A 17,518-nucleotide genomic window follows, 5' to 3' on the forward strand; every position below is an offset into this window, starting at 1 on the left:
TTGATTTGCATGCATGTAATCTTAATAAATGTTCTATAATTAGCTTTTCAAGTAAGAAAACTAATCTAATATATGATTACACATTAAATGACAACACATGGACCAAAATTGGAAGACCAGGGAGACTTCTTGGTTTTGTTAAACGCATACTTGTGGATTTTAATAGTGTACAATGATTTAAATCTCTATACTGTTCCATTGTATGATTAGTGTTAGACTATGGGTCTTTGGTCTGGTCTCCAAGTTATAAAAGCAAAATTGAAAGAAGTCAAAAATATCTTTTAGGTTTTGTTAAAGCTTGATTCTCCATTGAATTTCATAAACGAGCACAAGAAGTTATTAACAATAACAACTAGACGTATTTGTGTTCTATAAAATCGTAAATTCCTTGACTGATACCCCAGAGATTTTAGGTGTTATTGGATTCTCGGTACCTCAAAGGGTGCTTCGTGTTCACTCTCTTTTGAAGTATCTTCGCCAAGTTTGAATATATGTAATTAAGTCTGTGATTGGTCCAAATTTTTAAAATTATATTATTGGAAATATTCTGTGGCAACTGCGCACTGGTAAACGGTCACAAGCCCTACCTTGAAGGCGTGGCTCTGCTTGTAGGCTGTTGTCGTTGTGACATTTATTTCCTTGCTCTAAATATTCGCTCCTGGGTTTATTAATTTTTGATTCCAATTGGTTTGGCAAGTAATTAGCTTAGAAAAGTGATTCATACATGAAATTATTCTTCATGTTTGCCAGTTATCAAAACATGACTTATTATTAATGTAATTTAAATAACAAAACGAAAAGTGATAATCTCGCGTTCCCTTGGCCCACTAGCGGTGTCTGTATTTATTTTACATATTTTTCACTTGTACAAACTGAAAATTATTGTGTCAATGCGACACAAGAGTCGGGCGTAGGGAACAAACAGAAGCACTTTCGTAATTAAATACGAGCGTTTTCATGGTTTTAATTAATTGAAAAAAAAACGCACACACACATATACATGAACACGCCATTTTTATATAAAAATGCGACGGCGGCGGCACTTTAATTAATTAATACTTTTACGTTAACCGCGAACGAAAATAGATCCTATTCTCGCCTTGTTTGCATTTAATGTTAGATCTTCCATGTGAATTTATTGGGACGTTAAATGGTGGCATTTACCACTCAATTATCAGGTCCACCCAGTTGGAAATCAAGGAAATTAATATCAGAACGGCAACGGCGCATTAACAGAACCACAAGAAATTTTTTTAACACCCTGTACAGTATTTGGTGTACTAGTGACGCATGCTCTCTTTCTTTCTACGAGAAACAAAGTCTGAGATGCTGGTACACAATGTAGCCAAATCGTGCCCAGTACCATTTTCCACCCATAATCGAAGCAACTCGGGCATTCCTCAGTATATTGTTATCGTACCGCCATGGCAGTACCATGTTGTGAAATGTGTCGATAAGAAATGTTGCCTAAATGGTGTTTTAACCGCAATAAACTTTACTAATTTATATAAATAGGTAAGTGACGTGAACCATAAATGTCCAGAGCGATAATAGTAATTAATCCAAATGTCTAATTGTCGGGTTCTCACCAAGATGATGGGGATTTATTGTTTTCAAGAAGTGCTCAATTGATACTGGATCCGGCCGGTTATCGGGCTTTTTGGTGCAACACGTCGAATATTTGCCGATAATCATTTGGATGGTGCGTGGAAAATGTCAATAACGTACGACGTGAATGTGCCCCTTATCGGCCGTAATTAATAAAAATTAATGTTCCCAAATAAAATCTAATTATTTGACGACTTAATACGGGGAAAACAAAAATCAAAATTCCGTTAATCCTGCCTCAATAAAAATCGCAACATTTCTGATTTATCGCGTTGTTTGATGCCGGATTAGAGTTTGTATGATTGAGTGAACATTTACGAAAATTTTAGGGCCAGGGGGATTCTTTGGAGAATTGGGGGAAGCTGGGGTGAAACCGAACCAGTCTGAAGACAGCAGGAATTTTTTAGTATCAAGGCCTCTGGCCACCGCTAAAGCACAATTTTTCTCAATATAATCTTGGGATCATTAGAAATTTTGTAATAAAAACAACCAGAGCAAAAGCACCCGAACAAACCGACCTTCTCCGGTGGCGCTTATCACCTCAAAACCCCCTGACTCATGATCATGATCAGGATGATGATCGCCGCGGTTCCTTATCTCTTGGTGCTACCAAAACAACATTGAACGAACAGGGAAAAAAAATAATAATAATAACGTCAAAAGCACGTGAATCTTCCATCTAAAAGGTAGTCGTCTTGCGTGCCTACGGCCACCACTCTTGCGGCCCCCGTGCGAACTGGTGTACCCATAGCGTATCACCATCAGTACCCCCCAGTACCTTCGTTACTATCACTTGTACCAATTAACATTCTGGGTATACTTAGTCGAGAGTTGGGTATACGCGAGACGGGTCGATTATTGGAAATTTTGTCATTTTTTTTTTATTTCAATTAATTTCTTGCGAAAGTTGTGCCCGCGACAATTATTGTGACTGGGATTAGTGAGGAGGTTTAACGCCGGACCTGCAGGAGTGCCAGATTGGAGGCACCTTTTTGCTAGGTAATTGTTTATTTCCATTATATATACCCTCACCACTTGCATATTTACATTTGTGAACTAGTTTTCGAGACAGTTGGCCTTGATGCGGTCAAAAGCCTGTAAAACATCCATAAACATCATTTCTATTCCTAGTTCTATACTCTCTAGGCTTAAGGTGTTTAAGAAATAATGGTTTTGAGGCGAGTACGTCGGACCTCAGTACACAAAACATCTAGAATTTTCGAAAGTTTTGGTAACACTGGTTTAAGCCTTACAAGTTCTGTAGCATACACTTTTTCTAATATATTGCTTTTTGTTTCATGGGATTATCTTTTCTAGTTTTTGAGATTTTGGACTTTGAAGTAGGTGGACACCTTGCAGGGTAAACATGCTCCTCAAGGATCACTCCACAAAAAATTTAATATTTTCAAAACTGTTGTTTGAATTACTTTGAATATTGAGCAACATTTATCAAGAATGCTCTTGTGAGTGATCCAATTTTTATTTTATATAAATATCTTTACTAGTTTTTGAGATTTTGGACTCTGAAGTGAGTGGTTACTTTGCGGGACAAACATGCTCTTTAGGAATCACTCCACAAAAAATTTAATATTTTCAAAACTGTTGTTTGAATTACTTTGAATATTGAGCAGCATTTATCAAGAATGCTCTTGTGAGTGATCTAATTTTTATTTTATGTGAATATCTTTACTAGTTTTTGAGATTTTGGACTTTGAAGTGAGTTGTTACTTTGCAGGGCAACATGCTCTTTAGGAATCACTCCACAAAAAATGTAATATTTACAGAACGATTATCCGAATTATCTAGAACTTTGAGTATTATATATTAAGAATGCTCTTGTGAATCGTCTAATTTTTACTTCGTGTACATATCTTTTATAGTTTTTAAGATATTGGACTTTGAAGTGAGTGGTAACTTTGCGGGACAAACATGCTCTTTAGGAATCACTCCACAAAAAATTTAATATTTTCAAAACTGTTGCTTGAATTGCTTTGGATATTGAGCAACATTTATCAAAAATGCTCTTGTCAGTGATCTAATTTTTATTTTATGTGAATATCTTTACTAGTTTTTGAGATTTTGGACTTTGAAGTGAGTGGTTACTTTGCAGGGCAAACACGCTCTTCAGGGATCACTCCACAAAAAATTTAATATTTACAAAACTGTTATTTCAATTGCTTTGAACCTTAAGTAACATTTGTCTAAAATGTTCTTGTGAATCACCTAATTTTTATTTTATTTAAATATCTCTTCTAGTTTTTGAGATTTCGGACTTTGAAGTAGGTGGACACCTTGCAGGGCAAACATGCTCTTCAGGAATCACTCCACAAAAAATTTAATATTTACAAAACTGTTATTTCAATTGCTTTGAACCTTAAGTAACATTTGTCTAAAATATTCTTGCGAATCATCTAATTTTTATTTTATTTAAATATCTCTTCTAGTTTTTGAGATTTTGGACTTTGAAGTAGGTGGACACCTTGCAGGGTAAACATGCTCTTCAGGAATCACTCCACAAAAAATTTAATATTTCAAAAACTGTTGTCTGAATTGCTTTGAATATTCAGCAACATTTATCAAGAATGCTCTTGTGAGTGATCTAATTTTTATTTTATATAAATATATTTACTAGTTTTTGAGATTTTGGACTTTAAAGTGAGTGGACACCTCGCAGGCCAAACATGATCTTCGGAGACCACTCTAAAAAAAAATAATATTTTCAAAACTATTACGAATATTGCTTTGAACCTTAAACAATGTTTGTAAAAAACCTTTTTCTGCATGATTTAATTGTTATTTCGTGAAAATACCTCCACAAGTTTTAAAGGTTTAGAGCTGTAAAGTGAGTGGTCACCTTAGAGAACACCACTGCACAAAAACTTCAATATTTCCAAAACTATTGCCTAAACTACTTTAAACCTTGAAGAGCGTTTGCAAAGAATTCGTTTCTGCCTTGTTTGCTTCTACTTTTATGAAAATATTCCAAGTAGTGTTGTAGATTTGGTACTTTGAACTGACTGATCACTGTGCATGTCAAACCTGTTCCTCACTACAAGTTTAATAACTTGAAAATGATTACTTGGACTGCTGGATTTTTTGCCTCATTTGCTTTCATCACTTAGGCATTAAAAAAATTTTAAATTTCTATTTTGTTGATAAGGCTCAACCTTGTATCACTATCACACCAAGACACAAAGAACTAACGGATAAACTTTCTGACCTTTTTCGAACGTTCCTGCATCAGTCGGCGGTGGTTGCTCCGTCCGATCGGTTTAAGTGAGACAATTTTAACTTGATGTAAGTAAAAATAAAAAATTTTCGTAAATTTTTCGTAAATTATAGAAAGCGCAGGAGGTTCGCGATGGTGACATCGAGTAAAAGTTCGAGTAAATTTATAATTAATATACGGTCGTGTATCGGGCATTTTTCAGGGTAATTTTAAATCCATTAAAAATAAATGTACTAACATCGTAAATTTAGAACAAACAGTCTAATAAACAGTATCAAATGTCAATATTGTTAGATAACCAACCTTGGCTATTATGCTACATACCAGAACCAGTTAAGAAACCGATTATGAAAAAAATTAAATTAGTTCTTGGTATATTGATTTCTTTGTAAATGCATTGTGCAAGTTAGAGTTTTTATTTTTATTTGCATTATCTTGTGAGTAAAAGTGAGGGAGGATCATAATTATAAAGTATTATCCATTGAAAGAAACCTGATTGCTTCTATTATAGAGTTTGAATAAATGTTGTTTTTCTCGAGTTATTTGGGGAAATATAAAGTTTTTATATTTGCCATAGACGCTTTGTTTGGTGCCCAATTAAAAAGCTTAATATGATTTTTTTCGAAAAACCTACAGCAAGCGAGTTATTCACGAATTTCCACTTTCGCCAACATTTTCACCCAAAAATTTGAAAAATTAAAAAAAGTTGTCTGACTGAAAAAAAAATTTCTACGTATAGAGTAGCAACAAAGTAACAAAAAAATGTTATGCAAAAAACTTGAATATCCCATAGGGGAGCCATAAAAAAAATATGATAATTCAAAGGGAGTTGCCCATAAAATTTTTCGAAAAAATGGTTTTTATTTTTGTTTAAAAAACCTAAAAGCCTGAGAGCAAAATAATTAAAATAAAAGTTATACGAAATATTAAAATGTATCATTCAGTGAAAGAAAATCTAAGCTAGCTATCATAGTATTCGAGAAAATCTGGAAAAACTAAAAATCATAAATAACAAATTTTCTCAAATTCTATAGGGAAATATATTTTTGCAACGGATACTATAAAAAATGCCCGACTACAAAGCTTTATATGATTTTTTCGAAAAACCAACAAGAAGCGAGTTATTTAGGAATTTCCACTTTCGCCAAAATTATCTCCCAAAAATTCAAAAAATTGTCTGATTTGAAAAATTCTTTTTTCTGTATATAGAGCATCAAAAAACTGTTATACTAAAAACTAGAACATCCCATAGGCGAGCCACCAACTCACCTTACATAAAATTTTCCCTTGTGCAAGGCATTTAAGATGTACCTTCCTTGATATTCCTACAACAAATCCCCTTGAAATTCGCTTATTTTTGTCCGGATCGAAGGTCCAATTCAATTAATTAAATTTTAATATTTAAAAGCGCTTCTTAATGGACGCACTGATATTGAAAACGAGGCTGTGAGAGAATCTCATTTGCTTGTTTTTCGCCATAAACTAACACGCGAATTAATTATAATTAATTATCAAAGTGGCGAACCCATAATTAAGTAACTCTCTCGAATTATGTAATAAATAAATAAATAAATAAATGATAAGTTTAGCATGAAAGTTACGTCATAGGCTGAATTAGTAGATCAAGAGCAAAATGAGGATCCATTTGCTTTTTAATCCGATTTTGTATAGACTGTACGTGATCAGAGTTCATAAATCACCAAACGGACCATTTAGGGTGAGTCTTATGATGTCAGTCGTCGGTTTTTAGACAGAGGTTCACGTGAGCATTAAAATATGGAAGATTTAATCCGAACCTCCTTCTTGGTTAAGCATTTATTGCAAGCACGCAAAAAACCCCTTTTAAGAAAAGAGGTTCTTCTTAAATTCGGTTTTTTTTTTTTTGCACACCTAACAGTGGCTCAGTGGAATAGAAAGTTGACCGCGACTTGTCAATTTCTTAATCCTACCACGTCGTTAGTCAAATTGTGTGATCAGAAATTCTTAATTAAGTCAAGATCCGAGCAGATTTGCCAATACCGCAGTGGCGTGCCTACAATTCAAATAGATACTACTGCTCTTCTGGCGAAGAGGTTATAAGAAGTCCAAATATGGGAGAGTCTAGAAACTGCATAAGATGCCTTAAGGCCGTTGCAAGTTGTCCGCAAATAGACCCCGATTCATTCTAATAAACGTTATTTATAGAACCGAAGACCGGTCGTTGTTTCCTAGTTACTGCGGAAAACGTACGGAGAAGTAGGTTGTGAGGACTTGCCAGTGACTTAATAGGCACTTTTACTGAAATGACTAAAGACTTTTACTCACTTTTGGTGCTTTTTCAATCTCTTCATGCATCGCATGGCGCATTATCGCAACATACCGCTAATGTATTTTCTAATTCGTTGGCCAAATTCTGGTTGCTACACCGTCGTCGTGTTTGCAAGCTCATGCAAATTAATTCCTCGACCGAGCCCCACCACCAGCAGAGAAGAACATCGAACAGAACCAGAAATGTGGTTCCGAGAAGGAAAAAATCTCGACTAGATCGAGGTGGGGCCTTTTTTTTTTCAATTTAATTAATGCCTGAATTAATTTTTTGAAATATGGCTTCAGGTAGTGGTTTTATTTTTTTGAAAACGTTCTCAGAAATTTTGAGTTTGACGAGCGAGTTTTCATGACAGAATGAAGCCACTGAGTAAAGAATATTCATCAATATATCTAAATGATGCTGTTAGATCATAAATAAATGTTTGACACATTGATTGAAGAAGATCTCAAGTTATAAATCTTTTTCTCAAGAAAAGGCCAGGAAGAAACTGAAAAATTATGTCTAAGACTCCTAAATAATTAATTAGTTACAGCAATGCAGAATAGTGTCATATAAGTGGTTTAGTGAAGGTCTCAAGTTAATTGGTCCTTTTGTTCTCAAGATATAAGGGTTTTTTGGAGCAGAATTTGGCAGCAACTTGGAGGTCGGGCTTAAAACCTCATAAAACAAATAAATTAAATTAAATTTTCCTGGCAGTTTTATGCAAGAACCTTCTATCAATCAAATAGCGAAAACCACAAGCTGTTTGGTCATTTTTCCTTTGTGATATGATTTTTTTAAAATAAAAACCCGCAAAATAATTAAAACTGAGTTTAAGCCTTTATAAAAAAATAATTTGGGGTAATTTTTTACAAATATATTATAGCAGAACCTTCTATAAGTCAATTAAAGAAGATCGAAAGTTATTTGGTAATTAAAGGCCAGGAAGAAAGTCAAAAATTGAGTCTAAGACTCATAACTAATTTAATTAGGGCACAGTAATGCAGAATAGTCTCTTATAAGTCATTAAGTGAAAACCCCAAGTTAATTGGTCCTTGCGTTCCTAAAATATGCGGGTTTTTCCAAGGAAAGCCTGGCAAGAACTTGAAGGTTAGTCTTAAAACCGCATAAAACGACTAAATTCTTTTGACCTTTCATTGCAGTCTTATACGAGAACCTTCTATTAGTCAACTAGCGAAGATCACAAGCTGTTTCATCATTTTTCCTTGGAGATATTAAATGAACGAATGAATTGTCGAAACAGTGGGCTGCCAAGGCAGTTGTGCATATAGGTCTCCTGATGGACACGTCATGCCCCACCGGGGGTTACCAGAGCCCAAGGGCCTTAGGGAAACCGATAAGACTCTCTGATCTGAAGGACTTAAAGTCGCTCGGAACCGTGAAAGTGTTACCTAAGTATTTGAACCTGGCGCGCGTGAGTGCTGGGCACTCCCCGACTACATGGTCAACGGTTTCATCCTCCTCACAGTACCTTCGGCATTCCGGGTTGTGCGCAATACCGATAGTATGAAGCTGGCTTCTTAAGTGCCAGTGACCAGTTAAAAGACCTGTCACTAGCCGAATTTCGCGTCTTTTTAGGCGTAGTAGGCTTTTGGTGAGACAGGCAGAGGGCCCACCTATGTGCGCTTTGGCCTGTCTCATACCAGGGGACTCAGTCCATCTTCGGTGAGTTCACTTGTCCAGCAGACCCTTCATTGACGCGACCGCAACGCATTTGGCGATACCAACTATGCGTTCCGGCCCTATCGGATTCAAAAATTTATAAAAGAATAAACTGTGTTAAATTTTTACGGATTTATTCAATCATAGCCTTGCCAAAACCACTATAACTTACCGAGTTTAAGAGATAGCAGCATGTTTCATGCACTAAATCGTTTTATAAGCATGCTGTTGTGAAAGAATTATTACAGTCCTTAAAGTATTTGCTGAGTTATCCTCAAACATTACTTGTGTCCTAAGGAGCCGAATTTTTACGGTTTTGATTGTTAATATCATTTTCGAAGACGAAACTACTGGCTACTAAATGCAAGTTATATCATACTCCTAACTCATTAGAATCAAAAGATATCAAGTAATTATTCCAGGTTGGTGCTCCTTTGTATAAACTAATAATAATTTTTCCTTTGAGTTATGATTGTTTTCTCAAGAAAGCCTCCAGAAATTGTGTCCAAAACTCATAATTCATTTATTTAGGTCAAATTTTCTTTACACCGATGCCGAATAGTGCCATACAAGTGATTTAATAAAGATCCGAAGTTCATTGGTCCTTTTTTCGCATTTTTCTGAGCAAACTTTGGTAGAAACTTGGAGGTCGGGCTTAAAACCCCATAAAACAAATAAATTAAGTTGAGTTTTCATTGCAGTTTTATGCAAGAACCTTCTATCAATCAAATAGCAAAAACCGCAAGCTGTTTGGTCAATTTTCCTTTGAGTTATGTTTTTTTTTCTCAATAAAGGGTCAAAAATTTAGTTAATAACTTACAAATAACTAAATTCAGTCGAATTTTCACCTTAATTTCATAGGAGATATGTTTTAACTCAAATAAATAAGATCATAAGTTGCTTAGTAATTTTTTCATTAAAAAATATTTTTTTCCCTGGAAATTTATTCAAAGTTTCCCAAAAAATCTATGAAAGAACATTGTTTAAGTCTAACGAAAAGAGCCACGAATTGTTTGCTCATTTTCGCCTTTATATGCCAAATATTCAATTTTTCTAGAGAAAAGTGCGTCAAAGACTTGGAGGTGAAACTTAAAACCTTATAAAACACCTGAATCATTTAGTTTTTCCCCCTGTACATTATAGTGGAAACTTCTATAAGCCACATAAAAAAAACCGCAAGTAATTTGGTAATTTTACCATCACTCTGTATAATTTTTAAATTTTATGTGAAAGTTCTTTTGCCTTGGAGCTCATACATGTAAAGTCAGATTTCTCAGGAACCGCTAGCGCTAATGCAATGAAATAAATTGCAAAATATTAAAAAAACAATTCCTCGTCAATCTAGTGACTCGATCTCCTGTAAACCGATTCGTTCCACAACAATACGGTTTTCAATCAATTTCTGTATCCAGATCGATCGAGAACAAGACAGAAAGTGCATTTAAGTGAATTCCTACGGTAATTTTCCATTAATATTTTAATTAATTTATTAGTGTACGGGCGCCCCCTCACTTTTTTTGTTTACCAACATTGGCGCTGCCTTGTTGGGTCAACGCTCGATTACCCAATCCAAAACGAAATGCCTTGCTTTATTAAAATTAACGATCCGACGGAAATTTTCCCAATTTGAATAATTATTGACGTGCTACATAAGGCTTTAGAAATCTTTGTAAAATCAACGGTGTGTTTAAAAGCTTTTAAGGTTAAGGTGGCGTTGGTGAGGAGGGGGTCAGAAAAAATTCCTTCTGATGACACAGCTTGAGCAGCGAATAAAAAAATATATGGAGTACTGCATTTTTGTTCCAAATTAATTAAAGGCCAGTCAGCCAATGACGCAATATCAACGCAACGCAGTGGGAACAATTAAAATTATTACATGCGTAACCTCTTAATAACACAAAAACCGAGTTAGTCAATCGGCGATACCCAAGAAAGCCCCTGTTGATGGGTCAACATCTTCAACAGATGACGCATAAATATTATTAATTAAAATTGTTGACTCGCTTGCGTCACAATTGAGCGTTTATATAAACAAAAATGCAGATTAACGAACTGTTATTGCTCGATTAATATAACAACAAAATGTCTGGCTTGGACGTCGGATAATTTAATTTTTCTTTAAAAATAATTATTGCAATTTTGGTGCAACGTACAATTTTTCCGATAATTTTAACGATTTGAAAGTATTGATTTGGACAGTGCGAAGTCCATCATAAACCATTAAAGCGCCTTATATAAACGTGCAATTATGTATATTACTCATGATATATGGCGTTATGTGTCTCTTGATGGGTGGGCAATGGTTAAAATTAAATTGCAACTCGAGGAGGATTGGGAAAAAATAGATGAAGGTCAGTTTTAAAGGTTATTACAACCTAGTTTTTTTACTAATTTCAAAGCACCTCATCATAAGGACATAAAAGTCCTATACATATATTAGAGCAGAACCTTTTATAAACGAATTAGAGAAGACCGCAAGTTATTTGGACAATTTGCCTTTGAGTTTGATGATTTGTTTTCTTAAGGGAAAAAGCCTAAAAGTCATAAGTAATTTAAAGAAGGTTTCAAGTTAGTTGATCCCTCTGTTGTTAAGATATAAGGGTTTTGGGAAGAAACTCTGACAGGAGCTTAGAGGTCAGGCTTAAAAACCCATAAAACAATAAAATTAAAGTGCGTTTTCAATCTAGTTTTATACAAAAAGCTTCTATCAGTCAAATAGCGAAAACCACAAACTGTTTGGTCCTTTCTCCTTTGAGTAATGATTTTTTTCTCAAGAAAAGGCTAATAAAAATCATTCTTTCGTATGTCGTTTGAAACTGGGCATTTAAACAAACAAACATTAGTAATGAGAACAATTTTCATGCAGTGATCATGTTTAAGATTAACCTCCCTCTAAGGAAACAGCAATTACATTAAAAGAACGTAATTTTCTCATCTAAAAACTGAGGAGGTTTAATTAAAACCCCTGGTATTGAACATGTGGCTCGAAACCGAGAGTTTAATAAACAATGAATGATTATCCACATAACAGAATTTCCTATTGTCGGCCGCTCGTTATTTAGGATCGTCTGGCGGTCATCCAGCTCGATCCAGTTCGATCCGCGGTAATTAAAACGGGAAAAAATTAATTTTTTGTTCATGGAGGGATGGGCCGGCGCGATCGTCGTTGTTTTCCCCGGTTTATTTTTGTCACAACGCGTTGGTCGTCCGTCGAAATCGGTGGTACGTTCACTCACACGCATCGGTTTTTTCAGACAGAGCTTTATAGCGGTGTGCCCTTTTCATTTTATAGAGTGCTGCTCTTCTCGGCGCTAAATTTCATGCATTTAAGCAGAACGCTCCGAAGGAAAAAACAGCGACGTGTCAAGTTTCGATTTTTGGAAATATTTTGCGAAGGTAGGCCAACTTTCAGTTTTTAACCCCTTTCCAAGCAGTTTTTTCAGGTTTAACAGCAACCTCCCTTCAGAATTTTATTCAAGAAGGTGCTCTTGTTCTTACTTTGCATGCTCGCTGTGTTTACCTGTATTTTAAGCATTACCTCCATTAAATTTTATTTTTTTAAAGGGCAGTGAAATAGAAATAAATTTATTTTAAGTAGGAGATTTCATTAACGTAAAATTTTGTTCTAAAAGTGGTCGAGTGACCGTGATCGTGGTAACTTTTCACTATTTTCTACGAAAATCCCTTGGAAACTTAACACTCTTGTGAAAAATCAAAAACAAAAACAACTTCGCCAAGATTAAAGCACACAAGATCTACAAAACCGATAAAATTCATTTGGCACCGGCTTCAATAGGAAATTTTCCATTTTTTCTTGGCAACCCGTGTACATATCTTAAAAGCACGGGCGCTTGTATTTTAATAAGCCTGGGCAATCACGTGAAAATCAATTATCTATCTCGATATCGCGTAATAATCGACCTTCCTCGGCTCACACATGCATGAAACCCATGAAATCCGAAAACGAATCCTCGTGTTTCGACTTCTTTCTACGCTCTGCAAACGTTCTTCTTGGCAGGTTTTCAGGAAATCTGGTATTTTTAGCCGTAAGACCGCTTAGAATAACGCACCTCCTCTTTGTCCCAGATGTGCGCTTTTCAAAAACCGAAATTATTATGTTAAAAAAAATGATACGTACACATACACCATCGAAGGTCTTCGCCATTATTATATTGTCGACCTGAATTCTCTAATTGCGTTCAATTGGCTTGTGTGCGTGTAGTTTTAATGGGCGATAATGATTAAAAAAAAAAGTAAAATCCGGGAAAAAATTCCAGACAATGATGACAAAAGCCTTAATAAAGCGCCTCTAAATTGCTTTAATCAAGAAAATTAAGCTGCGTGCCATCATCGCTCGACGGAGTCGACTCGCTTGATGCTAAATTTGCCAACAAAACACTTAAGCTTAATGGGATGTTGTGCCAAGAAAAATAATTTAGTTATTGTCACTGTATGTATGTGGATTTTTGTTGTTTGTCTGGGGTCCGAAGCCATTGCATAGTTTTCTCAAGTACTTGGAGTAGTTTCTCATTTATTCCAGGCAGTTGAGGCTTCTGCTTATTTATTTTAAGCCATTTTTTAGTTTCCCAAGCAGTTGAAGTAAATTCCCATTTATTCCAGGCAGTTAAAGCCTCTTGATAGTCTCTTATAAGTCATTTAGTGAAGTAGGAAGTTAATTAGGCCTTTTATTCTTAAGATATAAGGGTTTTCAGGAGCAAAGTTTGCAGCAACTTGGAGGTCGGGCTTAAAACCCCATAAAACAACTAAATTAAGTTGAGTTTTCATCGCTCATGACAGGGCCTTTTGCCACTCAAATAACGAAAACCACAAGTGTTTGAACATTTTTCCTCTGAGTTATGATTTTTTCCCCAATAATAGGCTAGGAAAAAGTTCAGTTAAAAACCCATAAATAACTAAATTCAGTGGAACTTTTACGGCAGAATATTTTGTAAGTTAAATATAAAAGACCACGAGTTGCTTAGTGATTTTTCCTTTAAGATATCATGTTTTTTCCAAAGAAACCTTTGAAAAATTCAATTGAAAAACTTCAATCAAGTGAAGAAAGTACCTCCGTGAAGTCATATAGAGAGAACCACAAGTTGTTTGCTCATTTTTCCTTTAAAATATTCAGTTTTTTTAGAGAAAAGTGCGACAAAAAATGGAGGTGAAGCTTAAAAGCCCGTAAAACACCTCAATCAATTAGTTTTTTTCTTTGCACATCATATTAGAACCTTCTATAAACCATAACGTTTCATAATTTTGCGATCACCACGTATAATTTTTAACTTTTATGTGAACGTTCCTTTGCCTCGAAGTTCATACATTTAAAATCCGATTTTTCAGGAACCACTAGCGCTAAAGCAATGAAATAAATTGCAAAATGTTCAGAAAATAATTCCTCACAAATCTAGTAACTTGATCTCCTGTAAGCCGACTCGTTTTGAATTTAAAATGAAGAAGTTAAAGCAATTTCTCTATTTATTCCAGGCAGTAGAAACCTCTGGCTATTTATCTTAGGCTCTTGAAGCCATTTCATAGTTTTCTCAAGTAATTGAGGTAATTCTAACGAATTACGCCAAAGAATGAGTTTCTTCCAAGTAGTTGATGGACCTTCCTAATATCCTCAGGCAGTTGAAATAATATTTCATTTCTTTCAGTCAATTAAGTCCTTTTTCAGTTCATCCACAGTTGAAAGCTTTCTATTTATATTAGTGATTCAAACACACCAGGCAACTACCGATTTACGATACCGATTAGGCAACGACCATTATTCACTTTTAACCCGTTAAAGCCATTTCTTAGTTTTCTCAAGCAGTCTGAAGTATTTTTTTATTTATTCGAGGCATTTGAAGCCTTTGGCTATTAATTTTAAGCCATTTAAAGTATTTCTTAACTCTATGGAAAGATCTAAGGGTCTGTCAGTTAATACTTCTTGAGATCCACACTTAATTTTCCAAAAAAAGTGAAGAAAAAGTTGATACAGTAAACAAACAATAAAGAAATTAAAGAAACGCATGAGAAGCTTAACAACTCTTAAGGAAAAACTCGAATAAATTCAAAAATAACGTGCGTAAAGCGACGCTTTGTATGTTGCCAGATATATTAGGAATAATTGATTAAACCACCTCATATCCTACATATTGTCTGATTATCCAGAGATTCTCACGCCTCCACGTGATTTATTGGTAGCAAATTTGAACGGCCAAAGAATTCTGATGAAAAACTAAAGAGAGAGCTTAAGTTAACTCAGGAAATCAGCGAAACCACATTAACAAAGTTCTGTCAGCTCTTTATCACTCCTTAAATATGATAATCTTCGGCACTTGTTGCCTTACTTCAGGCATTCGACACCCACTGTCTCATTTTTCATGTAAAATAATTATTGCTCGGTTAATTGCTACCATTTTACTGTGCCTAAAGGTTCATTTTACCGTGAAATAAAAATTCGTGGACACCCTATAATTAGGGAACCCTTTAGTGAATTTTAATATGAGCGCGTTTGGTTAAGGCGCCCTCCTACCCATCGTTTTATGAGTTTTTACGCAGTTTTATTACTGGATCCCATACAATGGATATTTTATCGTAAAATCAATGTTTTTTTCTCTAATAAAACTGACTTTCTTTGTTCATTTAACCACGTTACATGTAATATTCCCTAGGCGCAACACGCGTCAACCGAGAACAATAATTACCAGAAACTATTAGTTATAATAAAAGGCATTTATTGGCAATTAAATCGGCATTTAAATATTGCATTGTAATAATAATAATAACTAATTTCGTTTTTCTGTTTTGTTCCAGGTAGGTTAACCGTAAACGATACCACGTCACCGTAAGTACAAGGGGGATTTTATCGGGAACTTACATGTAGGACTGAGATTCGTTTGTTCCTCGTTATCTTTTAAAAAAATCATGAATTATTACCCTAATTAATTAAAAAATTTAATCCAGGGTTAAGCCGGATATCTGATTAATCCGCGTTATTATTAATTGTGTGGCGATTCAAGCCTGAGGGTTCTGATTTGCCTAAACCGAGACCTCAGATTATAATATATCAGATTTATTGTTTGGACTATGGAGCTTTTTTAAGTGGGTTCGCAGACACCAAGATCACCAGATTCATCTCCAATTGATTTATTTTTAATGTATGTTCACCTGTCGGGTAACGGTTTGCGGTATAAATATACAATTAGCGATGGTAGTGCCAGGCAACTATATTAGAAAAGCGGACATATTTGTTTAATTTAGTTGAATATTATAATTTTTATTAGGAAAAACCATTTTTTCACACCTTTCTATGGAAAATTGGCCTTTTTGTCATTAGACTTTCCTCTTTCCTTTTTAAAGATCTATACATTGCACAAAAAAAAATTTTGAAATGAGTTAACTTTTGCAAATTTTATTAATTAATATAATTGGTGGGAGTGACATATATTTTATTATTCTGGCTCTCCTAAGGGAAATTGAAATTTTTCTTATGAAGCTTTTAGGTCTCTTTAATTAAGCTTAACATGTCGGAAAATCCGTTTTCAATTTGGTCCAATTTTAGTGATGTTTCTTCATATTGCGCTGTTTAAAATAATTTTCCTCACTCTCCTATGAAAAATGGAACTTTTTGTCATTAGGGTTTCCTCTTCCCTTTTAATTGCTCTATAAGTTACAAAAAAAAATTTTAAAATCGGCGAATTTTTGCTAATTTTACTAACTAATATAACTAGTGGGAGCGACATATAATATCTAATTGTGGCCCTCCTATGGGAAATAAATTTTTTCTTTATAAGACTTTTTTGCTTCTTTTTTGATCCTCTTTATGCTAAGAGAAAGAAATTTTAAGTGGGCCAACTTCTCCAAACCTTTGGAATCTTTTTACACACCCTTATGGGAACTCTCCATTATTACTACATTCGCCTTCGATCCTAAATGAACAAACTTTGACTGTCCTTTCCTCGACTGCCAGTTAATCCGCTCGACTACAGATTTCTCTCGTAAAACCCATTACGATTTTATTTTTTACAATTTTATTTATCGCCGAGGCAATTTGTGCAATTGTATTAGAAACTGACGCAAAAATTATTGTTATAATACGTCGGTTACAACACCGTGTTGTTATTAAACAACCGTGGGGAAATCGGAGCTTATCAAGTGCAGGAAGTGCGAGCCTTTGGTGGGTGGGGGGTAGGGAGGGCGAAGGGGAGAGGGGGCTAAATTAATTAATTCAGCACATTCTTTTTTTTTTGCCATAAACTAAACATCAATGGAGCCATTATATGTTAATTAGAAAAGATTTATGTCTTTAAAAACACCAGTGGCGTGCCACAATTAAAACAGCCAATCAAAGGAAGATCCTGGTGATTTTTCCGTTACAGCACTGGACTTGTATAGAATATTCTACATTTCCTGTGAAAAACTGGCAGTGTATACTTACGGGTTGCACAGCATGCATCTTACGTAATTACCCATTTTTTTCTTAACGTATCATTAATATAATAGACCAATTACACACGAAGGAAGTGCTTTTCTCTCCAGTTAAATCCGAACCGTGCAAGTGTAGTTTAATTTTTTCAATTTGACAGGTTTGTCACTTGTCAAATGCACCCAGTTAGGGCCGCACTCGACCAATTATCCACCTGAGCGGCTATAATTTCATGCACGTCGTTTTATTCGCAAAATTTAGACGCTCACGATCGGAAAAACAATGAAAGCAGTTAATT

The 17,518-nt window shown here is 34.9% G+C and overlaps 1 protein-coding gene across 5 annotated transcripts in view; it reads left to right on the forward strand.

Moving 5' to 3' along the window:
* Positions 1–1,363: 1,363 nt before the first annotated feature.
* The window catches only part of LOC126747231 (UNC93-like protein), a 28,971-nt gene continuing 12,816 nt past the window's right edge, over positions 1,364–17,518 (forward strand). For 2 of the 5 annotated variants that reach the window (XM_050455740.1, XM_050455739.1), the window contains exon 1: positions 12,022–12,203. The gene's annotated coding sequence lies outside the window, so the exon portion shown is untranslated. Of the gene's footprint in view, positions 1,516–2,318; positions 2,608–12,021; positions 12,204–15,612; positions 15,640–17,518 lie in introns of those variants that run through there. The other 3 variants (XM_050455745.1, XM_050455744.1, XM_050455743.1) reach the window with 3 other exon arrangements.

This window comes from Anthonomus grandis, chromosome 19, assembly GCF_022605725.1.
Source record: "Anthonomus grandis grandis chromosome 19, icAntGran1.3, whole genome shotgun sequence".
In the NCBI taxonomy this organism is placed as follows: Eukaryota; Metazoa; Arthropoda; class Insecta; order Coleoptera; family Curculionidae; genus Anthonomus; species Anthonomus grandis.